Consider the following 20,240-nt stretch of genomic DNA (forward strand, 5'->3'; position numbering starts at 1 on the left):
CAGGCAAGGGAAACAGTAGAAAAATAAACAAATGGGACAACATCTAACTAAAAAGTTTCTGCATAGCAAAGGAAATCATCAATAAGTCAAAAAGACAACCTAACAATTGGGAGAAGATATTTGCAAACCATATATCTGATAAGGGGTTGATATACAAAATACACAAAAATTCACATATATCAACAAAAAAAAAAACCTAACAATCCAATTAAAAAATGGGCAAAAGATCTGAACAGACATTTCTCCAAAGAAGACATACAGATGGGCAACAGGCACATGAAATGATGTTCAACATCATTAATTATCAGGCAAATGCAAATCAAAACTACAATGAGATATCACCTCACTCCCATCAGAATGGCTATAATTAACAAGACAGGAAACAATAAATGTTGCAGAGGATGTGGAGAGTAGGGAACCCTGACACACTGCTGGTGGGGATGCAAAGTGGTGCAGCTACTACGGAAAACAGTATGGAGATTCCTCAGAAAATTAAGAACAGATCTATTATATGATCCAAGTATTCCACTGCTAGGTATTTTCCTCAAGAACGTGAAAGCAAGAAGCATAAAGATATATGCACCCCTCTGTTCATTGCAGCATTGTTCACAATAGCCAAGACTTGGAAGCTACCTAGGTGCCCATCAAGGGACAAATGGATAAAGAAGATAATATATATATACATAATGAAATACTACTCAGCCATAAGAAAGGATGAAATCTGGCCATTTGTGACAACATGGATGGCCCTTGAGGGTATTATGCTGAGTGAAATAAGTCAGAGGGAGAAAGTCAAATACCATATGATCTCACTCGTAAGTAGAAGATAAAAACAACGACAAACAGAGAAACAGAGACTGGATTGGTGGTTCCCAGAGGGAAGGGGTAAGTGAAGAAGGGGGAAGGGTTATTGGGCACGTGTGTGGGGATGGGTTGTAGTTAGTCTTTGGGGGCTGAACACGATGTGGTCTACACAGAAAATGAAATATATAACCATGTACTCCTGAAATTTAGATACTGTTATAAACCAACATTGCCGCAATATAAAAAAAAAGAATCTCATAACCCCAGTCTAATCATGGGAAAAATATCAGACAAATGTCAGTAAAAACACATGCTACAAAATACCTGATCAATACTATTCCAAAGTGTCAAGTTCATCAGAAACTATGAAAGTCAGAGAAACCGTCAGAGCCAAGAGTGGTTTAGCCAAGGGGATCTGGTCTAAATGTAATATGGTGTCCTGGATAGGGTCCTGGAACAGAAAAAGGACATTAGGCAAAAAATTAAGGAAATCTGAATAAAGCATGAACTTTAATTAATAACAATATGGCAATAATGATTTATTAATTGCAACAAATATACCATAGTAATGTAAGATAATAATGGGGGTAACTGACTGCAGAGTATGGGAACTCTCTGTACTACATTTACAATTATTCTATAATGTACAACGGCTCTAAAAATGAAACTTGTTTAAGAATGAAAAAGGATAGACGCTAGGCTACAGAGTACCAGTGGATGAGATTTCAGTGCTTAATTCATCAGCACTAGACCTTTTAGACAGCCTCATGTTCTAAAGCCAAGAAAAGTCCATGAAAGAAAAACTTATTACATTCAAATATCTTCTCCACAGAGTATGAGTCACACTCACAAATGGCCTCTCCAATTTATTAATTATATTAATACTTCTAAATAATTCAAGTCTATAGCTTCACGCATTTAAAAGCTTTGGGACCCTTTTCATAGAAGGAATATGCAATCTCCCCAGCTTGAAACATCTCAAATTATCTCTACCTCAAAAAGAAATCAGAAATATAAAAGTCTGATTCTTGGAATACTGTCTCTGAGAGAAAAAGGAGTCTTTTCTGGTGTTTGTTTTGTTCTAGTTTGTTTTCTGACATCTACACTTAAATGTAACTATCAGAATGTAGTTATAGAAAAATGAAGGGTAAAAAAGAAAAGCTGATTAAAGTAGTGGAAGAAAATTTTCCTTAGGAGAAAGACTGAGGAATTTATGATGGGCTAGTGAACAATGTAAGGAAAAGTGAGACTCTAGAGCCCAGGCTAGACATATGTGAAAGTAAAAATGAGATGAACCTGTATTTAATTATTTGGAAAAAAGAAATTGAAAAGAGAGAGATGCTTTCATTGTTTCTAGATTGGAGAGGGTGACCGAGTTTCAAAAAAAAAAAATAACAGATGAAATTCAAGAGCTGTTACATAAAATGCTTATACATTTTAGAGGGAAAGAAACAGGAAAATCAGTCAAAACAGCTTACAGGATTTTCAGGCTGACACATATATTGTAGGTAAGGATGCAAGTATTTCTGGTGTGCTAGGGAAAAATCATTAGGATATTTGAGGAATTAGGTCTCTGAAAGTAGAAGCAATGAACACGAGGTCTACTAAGGCAGGGGGTATCGCAGGAATACTACATGAGGTCGAGGTGAGGGTTCCACGTTCTTTTGATAAAATAATTCTTAAGTGGCATTATCCATGGTGAGGTGAAGGTGGACAAAATCTATTAAATGGAAGTTCTTTTATCAGAGCCAGAATTTATTGACTTCCTGTCTTTCACTGTGAGGAATCAACAAATGTAATCAAGAAGAGTATTTTGGAGAACAAAATATATCTGAGAACTTGAACACAAAAGATATGTTAAAAAAAATAAAGGTATGACATTCCAACCAACAGTGTTAGCCACAAGATAGTAGAAAAAGAAACAGACTGCATTTAGATATAGCTGAAGATTGTTGTATATCACCTGGCCATTTCTAAAATAAGTGGGGTTCATAGAAGTCTTTAAACCCTGGAGGAATATCCCACAAAAGGGAGAAAAAGGATGTAGCCAACAGAAATTTTACTCATGGCCTGGAACAATCAGAAGTAGAGGGAAGACAGGGTCTTGAGGAGCAAATGGCAAAGGCATTGGGTCTCCCTAGGCCCTTTGGGGTTAAAACCAGAAGGAGCAACAGCAGGTGTAGTGCTGTTTACTGGTAACTTTAGAACCCCAGTGCCAGGGATCCTCCTGCTGATGGTGATCATCCTGCTGGAACAAACATCCTACCCAGCAAGGCTTTTACATCTAAGCAATTTCACAGCAAGAGACATCAGCAGCAGGGAGTAAAAAGCCTGCTCATGAGTAGTTACCAGACTGTGTTACCACCTAGGGCCCAAATCAGCTCAGCACCAGGACATCAGAAATCTATTGAAATGAATATAAGAAGTTTTAGACATTTTATGAATCAGGGTCCCGGCAGGAAATAGATAACACACTCAAATTGGGTATTTGGAGGAAAACTTAATAACGTGGGAAGTATATAGGGAAATAATAAGGAATAGAGCTGTACGATAGGGTCTGGAAACGGATGTCATTATCAGCTTTAGACCTAAAGCACAAGGACAGAAGTTCCCAAAACCCCAAGACAGAGCTGAATGGAGAGGTTACCTGATATGAGCTATAATCTCCCATCCAGGAACCTTGCCACTCTGCTATGACCTTCACTGTCCTGTGTCTCTCTAATTTCCTATTGGCCAAAACCAACTGGAAACTGAAATAAAAGGAGTCCATTGGCGCAAGTCAGCCTCTCCAGTAGCAGAGCATGGAGGATAGGGGCAGACAATAAAGAAAAGATACCCAAGCCAGTTGACATAAATTCCACTTCTACAGAGCAGACAATTTGCAGAGCTGAATTTCCCCCCTGGTATGCTCACCACAGAGCCATAATTAATATCTTTAAAAGTTTTTATTACAAAAATGCAAATACCTGAGGCCGGCACGGTGGCGCAGGGGTTAAGTGTACACATTCCGCGTTGGCTGCCCTGGGTTCGCCGGTTCAGATCCCAGGTGCGGACATGGCACCACTTGGCAAGCCATGCTGTGGTAGGTGTCCCACATATAAAGTAGAGGAAGATGGGCACGGATGTTAGCTCAGGGCCAGTCTTCCTCAGCAAAAAGAGGAGGATTGGCGGCAGTTAGCTCAGGGCTAATCTTCCTTTAAAAAAACATAGATACATAAAAAACGTACAGAATAAAATAATACGCATCCACATACTCATAATGCAACTTCAACAATTATCACCTCTGGGCCAATCTAATTACATCAATACCATCATCTTCTCATCCTCTCCTGTGTTAATTTAAAGCATACCCTAAATAACATATCAGTTTTTTATCCTCAAATATTTCAGTGTGTATCTTTCTACAAGATAAGGATGATGTTTCTTAACCATTATTAATATACTGAAAATGTCAACAATAATTCCTTAATATTATCAAATATCTAGTCAGTGTTCAAGTATCTGACTGTCTCATAATTAATAATTACGTTTATTCATTTTAAAGGTTTTTCGGGGGATCAGAATCCAAATAAACCTCATACTTTGCAACTGGTGGATATATCTCTCAAGTCTCTTTTAATCAGCAGAATCTCTCATCATCTCTTATCTTCCCCTACAATTTATTTATTGAAAAAAGTCTGATCGTTTGTCTTGAAGAGTTTCTCAAAGTTTTAAACTTGCTGACCCCATCCCTGTGGTGTGACTTAATGTGTTTCTCTTCAACAACTAACTTGTTGAATGGCTATTTCTCACAACTGAGTTTAAATTCCCCAATCATGGATTACTGGACAGGTGGCAAGACTGACGGACATCCTGGTAAGGCTAAACCAAGCAAACTTCTGCCTACATTTCCATCCTCAGACGTGGTCTGATAGAGTCTTTGATGGCAATAGAATTTAGTCTAAATCATACTACACAACCTGGGTTCTGAGACCAAAATTTTGCCTAGAACTGCTCTGGAGTTGAAAACAGGCTTTGTTTGCTAAATTTTCTGTGTGTTGGTTTGATGCTGTGAACTTCTTAATTCTCTGGATTCAAAAAAGGTAGAACATATGAAATATGACTTAAGATATCCTGAAGGAACAGCACCATTGCAGAGAAGAGCAATTCTGTCACGACTGTACCCAGGAATCAGAGTGAGGACCTGTAGCCAATAATGAGCAGAATAAATCTTGGTGAGGATTAATTTGTACATGAATTTACAAAAACAGGTGAAATTAATTTGGGACTGATAATTTTACTCTATAATTTGATAATAAGGAGTTATATCAAAATTCACAGCATTATTAACATTGTTGGTTATAACATTATAGCATTTGACTTCATTTCCCAAGCTCTGCTGAACTCCTTTGGAGCATTTTGCCAGGCATAATTTGGAACAGGAAGAAGAATTAGAGGAAAACTTCAGGCAACTATAGAACTGGGTCCTGAAGCTGATTTAATTAGCTCTTCTGACCAGTTTCAGAGCCTTCTAGGGGTAACAGTTTAACTCTCGTCAAGTAGTTCCCATGGAAAACAAAAGAAGGCAGTGCATGGTATTAGAAGAGAGCTTTCCTGAACATGAGTTGGCACTAGTCTCCTCTCCTAAGAGAGACAGGCCGCTGGTTGATCACAGGTGGTGATGATTACACTAAATGGGTTCTAATAGAACAAAGACCTAGAGAGTATCAAAGAGACTTATTCATCTCCCTATCATGACTCCACAGAAGGATGAGAACCTTCACTCCTCAGGACAGAGAATGGGAGCAACACTACTTATCTCTGGCCCTAAGTTACTCTTACCTACTTAATCGATGAGACTGAAGAAGCCACTGGGCCTATACAGTTCAGCCCTTCCTGAATTTTCTCTAATCTTTTCCAAGTGATTCTTCCATGAGAGAAATATCTTTTTTGCCCCTTCATACAGTCAACTTCAACTTCCTGGGACAGATTCTTCCCTAAAAAGGAAGGTTTTCCATCTTGGGAAGTAATTTATATTTAGAGATACTATATTTGATAGCTTAATTCAAGCCATAGGAAACATTGTTTCTCCAGTTCAGTCTTATTCATGGTAAACCTAATGCTTCCACTTAAGTATGTGTGATTCCTGAGACTATTTCTCAATTGACACTAAAGCTGAGAGGCAGACTTGTTGTTTGTCACCCCCTTTAAATCTTCAATAATCTATTTCCAAGTCCCCAGGCAGTCTAAGAAACAGATGCTAAAGATGCCACCAGGCTGAGGCAGGAGCAGAGATGATCGTTGATCTTCCTTTTGGATCAATGAGTAGGTAGGAATATGTCCTGTAAAATAAGAACATACTCTCATGAGCACAAAATGGGATGAAGGATAAGAAGGACACATTTGACAGAATGCAGTGTGTTCTTATTTATTGGTTGGTCAAGAATAGTTCAGACCATTCTTTCTGTCTGTACCTTTAGTTAAGAAAAGAAGAAACAAACTCCCAACCACGAATATCTCATAGTGAACATCCCACATCCCAGCAAGAACAGTGACCCTGCATCTTGCATCTAGAAGTCTCGAGCTTTATACATGAATTACACCATTGAGCAATGGACAAAGAAGGCAGTCTTGAATCTTTTATTATAGCATTTGTAAAAAGTAACTGTCTCTCAAAAATGTTGCAACTACTTATCCCAGTTTCTCACTTATTATTTAACCTTGTTTGGTTTGTTGGTTGTCATGATTTTTTGTTTTTGGTTATTGCTATATAAAAAATTTATATTTGTATTCAGTCCTATATATTATTTTTTGCTGTATAGTTTCCAGCCATGCCATGCTTGACATAATTGTGCCATTTAAATGCTGTTTTCAGCATAATATTTTCAAACTTGAAATTATAAAAATTAACCACAACTCTGTTTATGAAGACAAGGTTAAATGTCTGATTTTAATTAGGCTTTCAATTCTACTTCAGTTAGTTAATTTTCTTCATTTTTAATTAATATTTAAAACTTTAAATGAAGTGCTTGAGTAAAAAAAATATATAAAATGGGTAAATGAGCTGTCCACCTGTCTTTTTTTTTTTCGGTCCTAAGATTTTTAAATTTGGGGAAAACTATCCCAGTATTTTCCACCAGTAACTAATGTAGTTTTTCCTTGATATATTTTGTACAATTTAAGGTTAAATCAAATATATTTCCATTAATATATATTGGATGATATACTAAGTACATAAAGTGATATATAAATTACAAAAAGTTAAATCCTGATTTCAAATTATATTATAAAACTATAGTAATCAAAACACTATGGTGCTGGCATAAAAACAGACACAGAGACCAATGGAACAGAAGCAAAAACCCAGAAATAAACCTACACATATAAGGTCAAATGGTATTTGACAGGGAGCCAAGAATACTCAATAGGGAAATTATAGTCTCTTTAATAAATGGTGTTGGGAACACTAGATATTCACATGCAAAAAAATGAAATTAGACTTCTATCTTATACTCACTCAAATTAACTCAAAATGTATTAAGGACTTAAATGTAGGACCTGAAAGTGTAAAACTCCTAGAAGAAAATAGGGGAAAACTCCCTGACATTGGTCTCTACAATTATTTTTGGATAAGACACCAAAAGCACAAGCCACAAAAGCAAAAATCAACAAGTGGCACCACATCAAACTAAAAAAGCTTTTGCACAGCAAAAGAAACAATAAACAAAATGAAAAGTAAACCTATGGAATGGGAGAAAGTATTTGCAAATCACATATCTGATAAGGAGTTAATATCCAAAATATATAAGAAACTCATACAACTCAATAGCAAAAAAACAATGAATCCAATTTAAAAATGGGCAAATTACCTGAATAGATATTTTTCCAAAGAAGACATAAAATGGCCAACAAGTACATGAAAAGGTACTCAGCATCACTAATCATTAGGGAAATCAAATCAAAACCCAATGAGATATCACATGTGTTAGAGTGGCTATCATCAAAAAGACAAGAGATAAAAGGTGCTGGTAAAGATGTGGAGTTAAGGGAACACTTGTTCACTGTTGGTGGGAATGTAAATTGGTGCAGCCACTATGGAAACCAGTTTGGAGGTTCCTCAAGAAATTAAAAATAACACTACCATATGATTCAGCAATTCCACTTCTGGGTATATATCTGAAGAAAATGAAATCACTGACATGAAGAGATATATACACCTCCATGTTCATTGTAGCGTGATTCACAAACAAGTCATGGAAACAACCTAAGTATCTGTTGATGGTTGAATAAAGAAAAGATGGTATGCATATATAGAGAATGGAATGATATTCAGCTATAAAAAAGAAGGAAGTCCTGCCATTTGTGACAATAGGGATGAACCTTGAAGGCATTGTGCTAAGTAAAATAAGTTAGACATAAAAATAGAATACTGTATGATTTTACTTATATGTGGAATATTAAAAAAAAAACAAATCTGTAGAAACAGAGAGGAGATTGGTCGTTGTTAGGTGCTGGGGGTCGGGGGAAAAGGGATGTTGATTAAAGGGTAAAAACTTCCAGTTACAAGGAGAATAAGTTCTGAGGATCTAATGTACAGTATGGTGACTATAATTAAGAATACCGTATTGTATACTTGAAAGTTGCTAAGAGATTAGATCATTTTTATTTTATTTTTTTTTAAAGATTGGTACCTGACCTAACAACTGTTGCCAATCTTCTCTTTTAGTTTTTTTTGGGGGGGTTTAGGGGGTTGAGGGCTTTTTTCTTCTTCTTCTCCCCACAGCCCCCCAGTTCCTAGTTGTATATTCTAGTTGTAGGTCCTTCTGGTAGTACTATGTGGGACGCTGCCTCAGCATGGATTGACGAGCAGTGCCATGTCCAAGCCCAGGATCCAAACCAGCAAAATCCTGGGCCACCACAGTGAAGCACACAAACTTAACCACTCAGCTATAGGTGGGCCCCAAGAGGTTAGATCTTAAATGCTCTCACAGTAACAACAACCACAAGATGGTAATTATGTGAGGTGAAGGATCTGTAAACTAAACTTATTGTGGTAGTCATTTTGCAATATATATGTGCATTAAATCATCACATTGTACACTTTAAACTTACACAATGTTTTACCTCAATTATATCTCAATGAAGTTGGAAAAAATAAATTCCTTATTCCATAAAAAAAGTTAATGTTATGAAATTTTGAAAAGACGTTAGCAATAGAAGTTTATTTTTTAATCTTTTCAAATTCCCACAGAAAAACTGCCTGAAAAACTAGAAAACAAAGCCAAAAACCCATGAACAATTTTTACCATAAATCTAGGTGACAATATTTCCCAAGAACCCAAAATACAAGTGAGTGAGAACAAACAAGCAAGAGCCTCAAGAACTGCATGTTCCTGGCTGTATGTAGGAAGCAGAGGGCAGCTGCTTCTGATCAGCCTAAGAACAAGAGCCAAGCAGGAATCAGCAGAACACGTTGATGACCAAAGTAAGAAGAGCAGCTGAAACTCAGGGCTCTGCCTATTCTAGTAACGGCTGAGTGCAAGTGTCCTGCATGAGGTGTAAAAGGTGGGAGCAGTCTGTGCCAGGTAAACACTCGAAACTGAACCCCCACAGCTTCCTTACAGGCAGAGCCCCAGGTGAGGAGAAACTGCTGAGGGAGTAATCACAATTGAGCAGACCAGGGACAAAAGAGATAAAGAAGGAGACAATCCAGATAAAAATGGAGCAGAGCAACATAGCCAGGAAATTTTTAAAAATGAGCCATTGCATTTTTAGTAGTATAAGAAAACAACAGAAGAGAAAGCTTTGTGAATTTAGAAAAGCTATCCTGATACACGCCTCCTTCTACAAGTTTAGGTCTATGTAAAAGTGACTATATATAAAAATGTTTTAAATGCTACAGAATGTAAGTCAAACTTCATACAAAATTATTACAAGAAAAAGGAGAATAAGAAGCAAAATACCATCTCTACAGACAATGAAAGCACTTCAAAAAGACATGTCCAGAGAAAAGACAAAAAACATAGCCTTATAGAGATGAGATAACGGTACTCAAGGAAGACTTAGAAATAAAAGAAAAAGAGGCAATTCATAATCAAAGCCTGAATTACTAGGAGCACAAAAATTAATACAAACGAAGAATAATGCCTTAAAAGAAATTGGGGGGAAAAGGAAGAATAAATTTTAAATCACAATGGAATGAAGAAAGAGATAGGGGTTTTAGAGAGAGTAAAAAATATTGAAAAATAGCCAAAGAAGAGCAAATCTACAGTTAATAGGAGTCCCTAAACAAGAAAACTGCAGCAGGATAATAGAAAAAACTCTAAAAACACTAACAAGAAATTTTCCTGAAATTAAAAAAAAAAAGAATTTGAAACTAGAAATTGAAAAAACAAACTACCTATCTGAGAGTACTGACCCAGAAAAACCAACACAAAGCCAAATCCTAATATAATCACTAGACTTTAAAGAAAAAGAAAAATTCCTTGGGCAGCTCTGAAAAATTGCAGTGACTTATAATAGGAATAAAAGTAGATCATCCTGAGAGTTTTCGGTAATAACATTCTTTGTCAAAATAAAATAAAGTAACTTAGTTAAGATGCAGAATGAAAGAAAACATGATTTTCTATCTGCAAAATTGACATTCCAGTAAAAGGGCATAAATAAACTGTTGTTAACTAAGGGAATGTTGTTCTCATGATCCCTTCCTGAAGCATTTACTGGAGAATGAGTCTCAGACACCAAAATGCCTAGAATGAATCAATGTAAGTATTGCTGGAGCATTAAACGTACACTTACTTGTAGAACTAAAAGTAAGTGAAGGTTCAGAGAGAAGTAACGGTTATATGATCTCACAATGTAGGTATGTAAAACGATTTAAAAATAGGAGGGAAAATGGGGAGAGCATATGAAAAAAAACTGACAATAAAATTCAACTGCTCTCAAAAATTGTATTTTTGGTGGTGGTATTAGCAATGTTATTCTGAGACTGTGTAATGTGAGAATATTCTACCATCCCTTGTGTCCCTTTAATTTTTCAATGTCAAGTATCGTATATTCTTAGACATGTAAAAAGATCTCTCATGTGCAAGGCACTGAAACTAACAAGGTAATATCTAATGCTGTGTAATATTTCTTTGATAGGGAATGAACGGATGATAGAACAACACTTTGAATGACCTCAAAGACTTTTGATGTCCTGAAATTGCTACCTCATTACTTATTGTAAAACAGCAATTTTTGCTCTCTGGTTTTCAATAGGCCCTAAAGACACCACAGTGGTTAGATGGTTTATTTTGAGGACATTAACAGTCTCAATGTCCAAGACTCATAAGACCTGCCATCAGGCCTTAACTTCTCTTGGCCTTGGATACTTACCAGTTCTGCAGCCTCTCAACCTTATGTCTGGACCCAGGGTCTAATGCCATCTTTCCCCAACAAGGAAATGTCATACCTTAGAAACACCCTTGATTCTCATGGTTGACTGTAGCCATCGTTGACAGAATGACTTTCCCCTGATCTATTCAATCTTTAAACCTTAACCCAGCTGACACATCCAAGCTTGAAGAATAAAGGATATTTATGTTCTCACTTCTACAGCGATATTAGCTACCGTGTGCTTCATTTTATATGAGATTCTGTATTTTAACGAAACTTAGAATCTGAGATAGGAGTCTTAAAAAATTATTATACATGCCCTTCTCTCTATTGATGCTTTCCTATAAATCATGAGAAAATGAATCTCTTCAGTAAACTCTGGTAAGGCTTCAATTCCCTTCCTGAATCTTCTGAAAACACTATCTTATTATGAGTATTAAAAGATTTGGTTAAGAGTCCTTTCAGGTTATCTTGCATCATCCACTGATGGTCACTAAAGCAGAAAGGACCTTGGGTTTCCTCATTCATTGCTGTACATCAATTATGTATTAGTTCCAAGCCATTTTCCAGAAGATTTATGATCATTGTCCGCAAAACAATTGCCTTCTTCTCAAGATCTATAATCTTGGGTATCTAGGTACTATGCTGTCTCTTAGAAGTTAGGACAGAGAACACGCACTCAGTCTTTTAACCTGGTAGCAAGCATACTAGAGTCCTTTGCTCAGCATCAATGGAAGAAGCAGAGAGTTGAAATTCTCAAAATTGTAATTTATCTCAATTAATAACCCTATAGGGTGACCTCCCACTCCTGATATCTACTCAACTCTGAGCTTGAAATATTGAACCATTCTAACCTCCTCAGCTGTCTTTTCTTATATGTGCTTTCAACTATGAGTGTCCTTCCATCTTGTATCTCTGTTCATCAATAGCCTATGCTTTCTACCTTTAGGAAGTCTTCAAAAATTTCTAATCCACAATTACTCAGTTAATGATCTCTGTTAATATTTTCAATTAATACTCTCTGTTATTTTTCAGAAACATTATGAAGTCATTCTTTTAAAAGCACTTTCAGGGGCCGGCCTGGTGGCACAGCAGTTAAGTGCACACATTCCACTTCAGTGGCCTGGGGTTTGCCAGTTCAGATCCCATAAGTGGACATGGCACCGCTTGGCAAGCCATACTGTGGTAGGCATCCCACACATAAAGTAGAGGAAGATGGGCACGGATGGTAGCTCACGGCAAGTCTTCCTCAGCAAAAAGAGGAGGATTGGCAACAGATATTAGCTCAGGGCTAATCTTCCTCAAAAAAGAAATTTTTTTTTAATAAAAGTACTTTCAATCATTTCAGAGAACTTGGGTCAAAGGACAATGCAAATTCATGTGTTGTATTTCATTTTCTTGATTAAAACTCATGCACAATAATTTTTAATGGTTATATAAAATGACTAAAGAGTAGCAAGGTTGTTCTCAGTTTTTCATTATTTAAAAAAACTCAAAGGAATAAATAAACATATATATTTGTTCATTTTTTGTTATAATATCTATAACAACTACTTCTGCTTATGTAGAATATTTTATTGTCAGAATAATGATAGCTTTATGAAAATGTGTGAAATTTTTTCTTTTCTCTATGCTGTAGAAGCGTTTAAACAGTAATAGCTGTCTATTCCTTGAAGATTTAAAAGAATCCTTAAAGTCATGTGAACCTGTCCTTTTCAACAGAAGTGATTTTTAACAACTTTCTAAACTTCATCCATAGATATTGATCTAGTCATGTAAATCATATATTCTTGACTAAATTGTGTTAGTTTATAGCTTATTAATCATGTTTTATTCAGAATTTAAAATTAGTTGGCATAGAGTTGTACTATATATTTCTATAATCAATTTCATTTCATCTATCCTGGTTTCTTTCTTAATTATGTTAGCTTATTGTTTTATTTATTTATCTACTGCAAAGAGCAGTCTTGGATTTACTTAAAGTTCTCTTTTTGTTTTTATTCTGATTGTAGCTTTATATTTTTTCCTGTTTTTCTTGGGTTTATTTTGTTGTTCTGCTATTTCCTTAAATTTAATATTTATTTCACTTATTTTCCTACCATATTGTTTAGTAATAAAAATATTTAATTCCATGAATTTTTATGAGTAAAATATTCGTTGAATCTACAGATTTTTAACATATAAGATTCCAACTTTTATAAATTTTTAAGTAGTTTGTTATTTTCAGGTTTGATTTTTTTTAACCTTGGAGTTTCTTAGAAACTCTTTCATTTTCAAATTGTTAGAAGAATTTGTCAACAATTAATTACTAAAGTCTAACTTGTGGTTCACAGCTGAGCTAAAGAAGCTTACCAATTTTCTTTTGTTAGAATTTGTTGAGTTTTTCTTAATACTCCAATTGGAAGTTGTTCTCTAATTTTAAAGCATATCAAAGTTATCTGAGTGTTGGTTTAAAATAAAGTTTCCTGAACTTTAATCCTATAGATACTGATTTAGTAAGGTACGATGCAGTCTGGAAATTTGCATTTTTAATAAATATCCCAAGTGATGCTGATGCAGGTGATCTACAAACAACAGTCTAAGTTATCTTTTAATAAATGGTCAATATTGGTAATTATTCCATAGGCACCAGAAAGAATGCTTAAATTTTTTAGGAATATTTTTGGCTAGATTAACATGGTATAACATTCTTATTATTTCTTATTTACATCATCTGTAGCTCTTTATGCCTATAATATCTGTAAAAAAAAATCCTGACATATGCAATATAAAGCTATTGTGATATTATAGTGTTTCTGCCCCATTTCTCTCAACAATTTTCATTTAAAAACAGTATTTCATTGATTAAAAGACATATTTTTTGTTGTATCTCTGAAATTAGTCTGTCACATAAAATTAATGACCTCTCACAATCTCTTTTGGCCAGATGGGTTATTGCTTGTGCGTATACAAAAATCAGGAATGCCAGTTTCAATATCAGTAGAGTGATTGTCAGTGACTTAAATGAAAATCCCTAGGAAAGTTGTAAAGCACTCTTTTAGACTCCTAGAACTAAATAGTTGTGAGAGGAATGTGAAGCAGCAAATTGGATATATTTGTAAATATCCCTGAGACAGGAGTCAAAGAGAGGCTATTCTATACAACTGTAACAGTAGCTTAACACACCAATAAGAATAGCTTTTAAAAAAAAAATTTCCTTTTTTTAAAATGTTGCCTTACAGACACATTTAGTGGAGATCTTACTATCAGGAACTGCATTCACTGACTCAAACAGGATTTTATTTCTGGGCAGAGGATGTATACTCCAGCTATCAATACTGTTCAATCCACTCTTATAACCGTGACTTAATTCCCTAAATTTTACCAAACCTATGAAGAAACATGCATCATTTAAAGAAGATACTAACCATAAAAACAAATCCACCTCCATCTGCAGAAAACAGATAAGAAAAGATGCAAAAAACTGTAAATACAATGTATTCTCAGGAGCACTAAATTTAAGAAAGCAAGCTTCCATAATAGAAAGAAAACAATTATGATAAATGTAAACCATTGTTTTAAAGTAGATGGTCTAAAAAGCAGAGTGAACACAAAGATTGAATTAGTGAGATAAAGAGAATGCTAACATATTTCCCAGCATACATTGGAAAAGAGAAAATAAACATAAAGAAAAATTTTAGACACAGAGAGAATGGATTCACAATTTAAATAACTGTTTTAAAGGAATTCTACCTCATGGTAACCACAATATAAAAACCCATAACAAATACAAAAAAAAAATAAAGAAAAAGGACCCCAAACATAATGCTACAGAAAGTCATCAAATCACAGCAGAAGAAAACAAGAGACAAAAAAAACCAGAGAACTACAAAACCATCCAGAAAAAAGTGACAAAGTGGCAATAAGTACACACCTATCAATAATTACTTTAATGTAAATGGACTAAATGCTCCACTCAAAAGACATAAGGTGGCAGAATGTGGCTTAATGGATAAAAAAAAAAAAACAAAACAAAACAAGACCCATACATAGGCTGCCTGCAAGAGAAACACATCAGGTCTAAAGACACTTGCAGACTGAAAGTGAAGGGATGTGAAAAGATATTCCATGAAAATGGAGACTAAAAGAAAGCTGGGATAGCAATACTTGTATGAAACAAGTTAGACTTTAAAACAAAAACTGTAACAAGAGACAATGAAAAGTATCACATAATGATAAAAGGACAATCCAACAAGAAGATATAACATTTGTAAATATCTATGCACCCAACATAGAAGCACCTAAATACATAATGCAAATATTAAAAGACATAAATTAACAGTAACACAATAGCAGTAGGGAACTTTAATACCCCCCCTTACATCAGGGATAGATCATCCAGACAGAAAGTCAATAAGGAAACATTGGCCTTAAATGGCATATTAGACAAGATGGACTTAATAGGCATACATAGAACATCCAAAAACAGCAGAATGCACATTCTTTTCAAATGCATATGGGATATTCTGCAGGATAGAGGACATATTAGGCCACAAAACATCTCAATAAATTTAAGAGGATTGAAACATTATCAAGTATCTTTTCTAAACACAACAACATGAAACTAAAAATCAACTACTAGAAGAAAAATGGAAAAATCACAAATATGTAGAGATTAAACAAAAAGCTACTGAAAAACTATTGGATCAATGAAGAAATCAGAAGAGAAACCAAAAAATACCTGGAGACAAATGAAAATGAAATACAATATACCAAAATCTATAAGATACAGCAAAAGTGGTACTAGGAAGAAAGTTTATAGCAATAAAGGCCTACCACAAGAAACAAGAAAAACCTCAATATTATACCTAAAATCTCAATATTATAAAATCTCAATATTATACCTAAAAGAACTAGAAAAAATAAGAACAAATGAAGCCCAAAATCAAGAGAAGGAAGAAAATAATGAAAATGAGAGTGGAAATAAATGAAATAGAGATTAGAAAGACAGTAGAAAAGATTGATAAACCGAGAGCTGGTTCTTTGAAAAGATAAACAAAATTGACAAACCTTTAGCTAGACTCACTAAGAAAAAAGAAAGGGTAAAACAAATAAAATCAGAAAGATAAGAGGAGAAATTACAATGGATACCACAAAAACACAAAGGATTATAAGAGAACACTATGAAAAGCTCTATGCCCACAAATTGGATAACCTAGAAGAAATGGAAAAAAATCTTAGTGTCATACAACCTTCCAAAACTGAATCAAGAAGAAATAGAGAATATGAATGGACAAATTACTAGCAAGGAGATTGAAACAGTAATCAAAGATCTCTCAAAAAACCAAAGTCCAGGGCCAGAAGTCTCCACCAAACATTCAAAGAAGAATTAACACCTATCCTTGTCAAATTCTTCCAAAATTGAAGAGGAGGTGACACTACCTAACCCATTTTATAAGGCCAACATTACCCTGATACCAAAACCAGACAAGGACAATGCAAAAAAAGAAAATTACTGGCCAATATCACTGATGAACATGGATGCAAACACCCTCAACAAAGTATTAGCAAATCAAATACAACACATTAAAAGGGTCATACACCATGATCAAGTGGGATTTATTCCAGGGATGCATTGATGCTTCAACATCCACAAATCAGTCACTGTGATGCATCTCATTAACAAAATGAAGAATAAAAATCACAGGATCATCTCAATAACTGTAGAGAAAGCATTTGACAAGATTTAGCATCCATTTATGATAGAAACTCTGAATAAAATAAGTATAGAAGGAAAGTACCTTAACCTAATAAAGGCCACATACAACAAACCCACAACTAACATTATACTCAGTGGTGAAAAAGTAAAAGCTATCCCTAAAGAACAGGAACAAGACAAGGATTCCCACTTTCAACACTCTTATATACATAGTATTAAAAGTCCTAGCCAGAGCAATTAGGCAAGAAAAAGAAATAAAAGGCATCCAAATTAGAAAAGAAGAAGTAAAATTCTCACTATTAACAGAGGATGTGATTTTTATATAGAAAACCTTAAAGAATCCACCAAAAAACTATTAGAAATAAAAAACGAATACAGTAAAGTTTCAGGATACAAAGTCAACATACCAAAATCAGTTACATTTCTATACACTAACAACGAAATAGCAGAAAGAGAAATCAAGAGTACAGTCGCATTTTGAATCCCAACCAAAAGTATTAAATATCTAGGAATAAATTTAACAAAAGAAGTGAAAGATCTGTACACTGAAAGCTATAAGACATTACTGAATTAAATTGAAGACATAAAGAAATGGAAAGATATTCCATGTTCATGGATTGGAAGAATAAACATAGTTAAACCATCCATACTACCTTAAGCAATCTACAGGTTCACTGCAATCCCTATCAAATTCCCAATGATACTTTTCGTGGAAATAGAACAAAGAATCCTAAAATTTACATGGAACAACAAAAGATCCCAAAGAGCTAAAGCAATCCTGAGAAAAAAGAACAAAGCTGAAGGTATCACACTCTCTGATTTCAAAGTATACTACAAAGCTATATTTATCAAAACAGCAGGAAACCAGCAGAAAAATAGACACACGGATCAATGGAACAGAAGTGAAAGCCCAGACATAAAACCACACATTTAGGGACAGCTAACTTTTGACAAAGGAGCCATGAACATACAACAGAGAAAGGAAAGTCTCTTCAATAAATGATGTTGGTAAAACTAGACATCCATATGCAAAAAAATGAAAGCATATCACTAATTTACACCATACAAAAAAATTAACTCAAAATGGATCAAAGACTTGAATGGAAGACCTGATATCATAAGACTCCTAGAAGAAAACATAGGCAGTACACTCTTTGATATGAGTGTCAAAAATATCTTTTTGAACATGTCTCCTCGGGCAAAGGAAACCAAGGAAAAAATTTTAAAATGAGACTACATCAAATTAAAAAGCTTCTGCATGGCAAAAGAACCCATCAACAAAATGAAATGACAACCTACCAATTGGGAGAAGATATTTTCAAATCATATATGTGATAAGGGGTTAATTTCCTAAATATATTTAAAAAACTCATACAACCCAACAACAAAAAAACAAACAACTGGATTAAAAAATGGACAAAGGATCTAACTAGAGATTTTTCAAAAGAAGATATACAGATAGCCATTAGGCACATGAAAAGATGTTCAACATCACTAATCATTGGGGAGGTGGAAATCAAAACCACAATGAGATATCACTTCATGCCCGTCAGAATAGCTATCATTAAAAAGATAAGAAATAAGTGTTGGATAGGATATAGAGAAAAGGCAACACTTGCACAGGACTGGTGGGAATGTAAATTGGTGTACGCATGGTGAGAAACAGTATGGAGATTCCTCAAAAAAGTAAAACTAAAACTACCATATTATCCAGCTATTCCACTTCTGGGTGTTTATCCAAGGAACACAAAAACACTAATTCAAAAAAGATGTATGAACCCGTAAGTTCATTTCTGCATTACTCACAATAGCTAAAACATGAAAACAACTTGTGTCCATTGATGGATCAATGGATAAAGAAGAAGTGATATATATATATATATATGTATACAACAGAATACTACTCAGACATAAAAAAGATGATATCTCGCCATTTGCAACAACATGGATGAAACTTTAGGACATTATTCTAAGCAACACAAGTCAGATGGAAAAATCCAAATACTTTGTGATTTCACTCATATGTGAAAGATAAACACATAAATACAGAGAACAGATTGGTGATTACCAGACGAGAGTGGAGGTGGGGAAAAGGTGAAAGGGATAAATGGGCACATTTGTACAGTAACGAATGGCAATGACTAAGAAAATAGAATAAGGAAAGATGATTAGAAATAATAATTGCCTCAGTAACTACTAATGAAATAGCTATAAAACTTAAAGAAATCAGAAATAATTGTCCAAAACTGTGAAAATAAATTTTTTAAATTATAAATAGAATTATAGCTGATTTTAATCAAACATTAGTGGGCAATGTTATGGTGTGGAAAGGGAGAAAAAACAACCTCCAGAAGGGATTTGTGTTGTGTTTAGAGGGGACTTCCATACACACTGATTAGTTATCAATATTAATGGAAAAATATAAAAATCTTAACCCAGACAAACTATGAATAAAAAGTAAAGTTAAATTCCTATCTCGTGCCATAAAAAAATAAATTCTAGATGGTTTAAGGTAAATTATTAAATATTCATCTCAAAAATGGAATAAGAAGAAGAAGAAGAAAAAGCAGGCAGGAAATCTATTGCTCTAAAGAGTAAAGTTAATTAAATTACACAGTCAATAAATATTTAAAATGCATTGGATAGTGTGTAAAGGCATTATTATACAGTTGTATTTGCTCAGATATATTTCATATGTTATGTGACTACAAACAAAATATCCTGATTTAATGGACTTACAAGTCTTTGTCAACAGGACTGCCCTGTGCTAAAGTTCTTAAACTCTCAGTGGACTGCCTCTCAGTAGCCACAGAAAAGGTGTTAGTTTAAAATTCTGTACTTATTCTTAATAGAAATCCCCTAAAAATCAATATCGAAGGATAGTTCAGGATAAAGGGCATCAGTCAACACATTTTTAATATTTCAGAAGAAAAAGAAAAAACCCAAATTGTCACAAATGAGTAGAATGAGGGATTGAGGCTGGATTGCTTGGGAGTCTTAACAAGGATTAAGGATCTGATGTTGCTCCAAGCTGTAAACTGTTCTCTACCTACTTTCCTTTAACCTTGACCATCCTTATCAGGAAGCTTATACAACTCCTCTTCTGCTGCTGTTTTTGTTTCATTTGGTGATATTGTTTCTGATATTTATTCTGTCATGGTACATTGATAACTTCTACACATTCCCATTAGGAAAAATGTTAGGAAAATTTCATTGTGTTAAATGACACTTTGGTATAACAAAATCAGTATTAAAAAAGAAACCTGCACAATGAGATTGCTGACCTCAAGTGGCAAAAGAAAATTTGGATTTTGTCTGGCTCTTCCATCTATTTTGAAATCATATAGAATGGTGAGAATCTATCCAAGTGGATCTCTACAGG

The 20,240-nt window shown here is 34.5% G+C and overlaps 1 long non-coding RNA gene across 8 annotated transcripts in view; it reads right to left on the bottom strand.

Moving 5' to 3' along the window:
• LOC139041568 (uncharacterized) overlaps positions 1 to 20,240 on the bottom strand; it is an 81,349-nt gene that overhangs the window by 51,820 nt on the left and 9,289 nt on the right. For all 8 annotated transcript variants that reach the window (XR_011496979.1, XR_011496977.1, XR_011496974.1 and 5 more), the window contains 3 exons: positions 5,626 to 6,125; positions 3,771 to 3,998; positions 1,129 to 1,255 (listed from right to left, as the gene is read on the bottom strand). This is a non-coding gene — a long non-coding RNA (uncharacterized lncRNA). The remainder of the gene's footprint in view (positions 1 to 1,128; positions 1,256 to 3,770; positions 3,999 to 5,625; positions 6,126 to 20,240) is intronic.

Source organism: Equus asinus, chromosome 22, assembly GCF_041296235.1.
Source record: "Equus asinus isolate D_3611 breed Donkey chromosome 22, EquAss-T2T_v2, whole genome shotgun sequence".
NCBI classification, from domain to species: domain Eukaryota; kingdom Metazoa; phylum Chordata; class Mammalia; order Perissodactyla; family Equidae; genus Equus; species Equus asinus.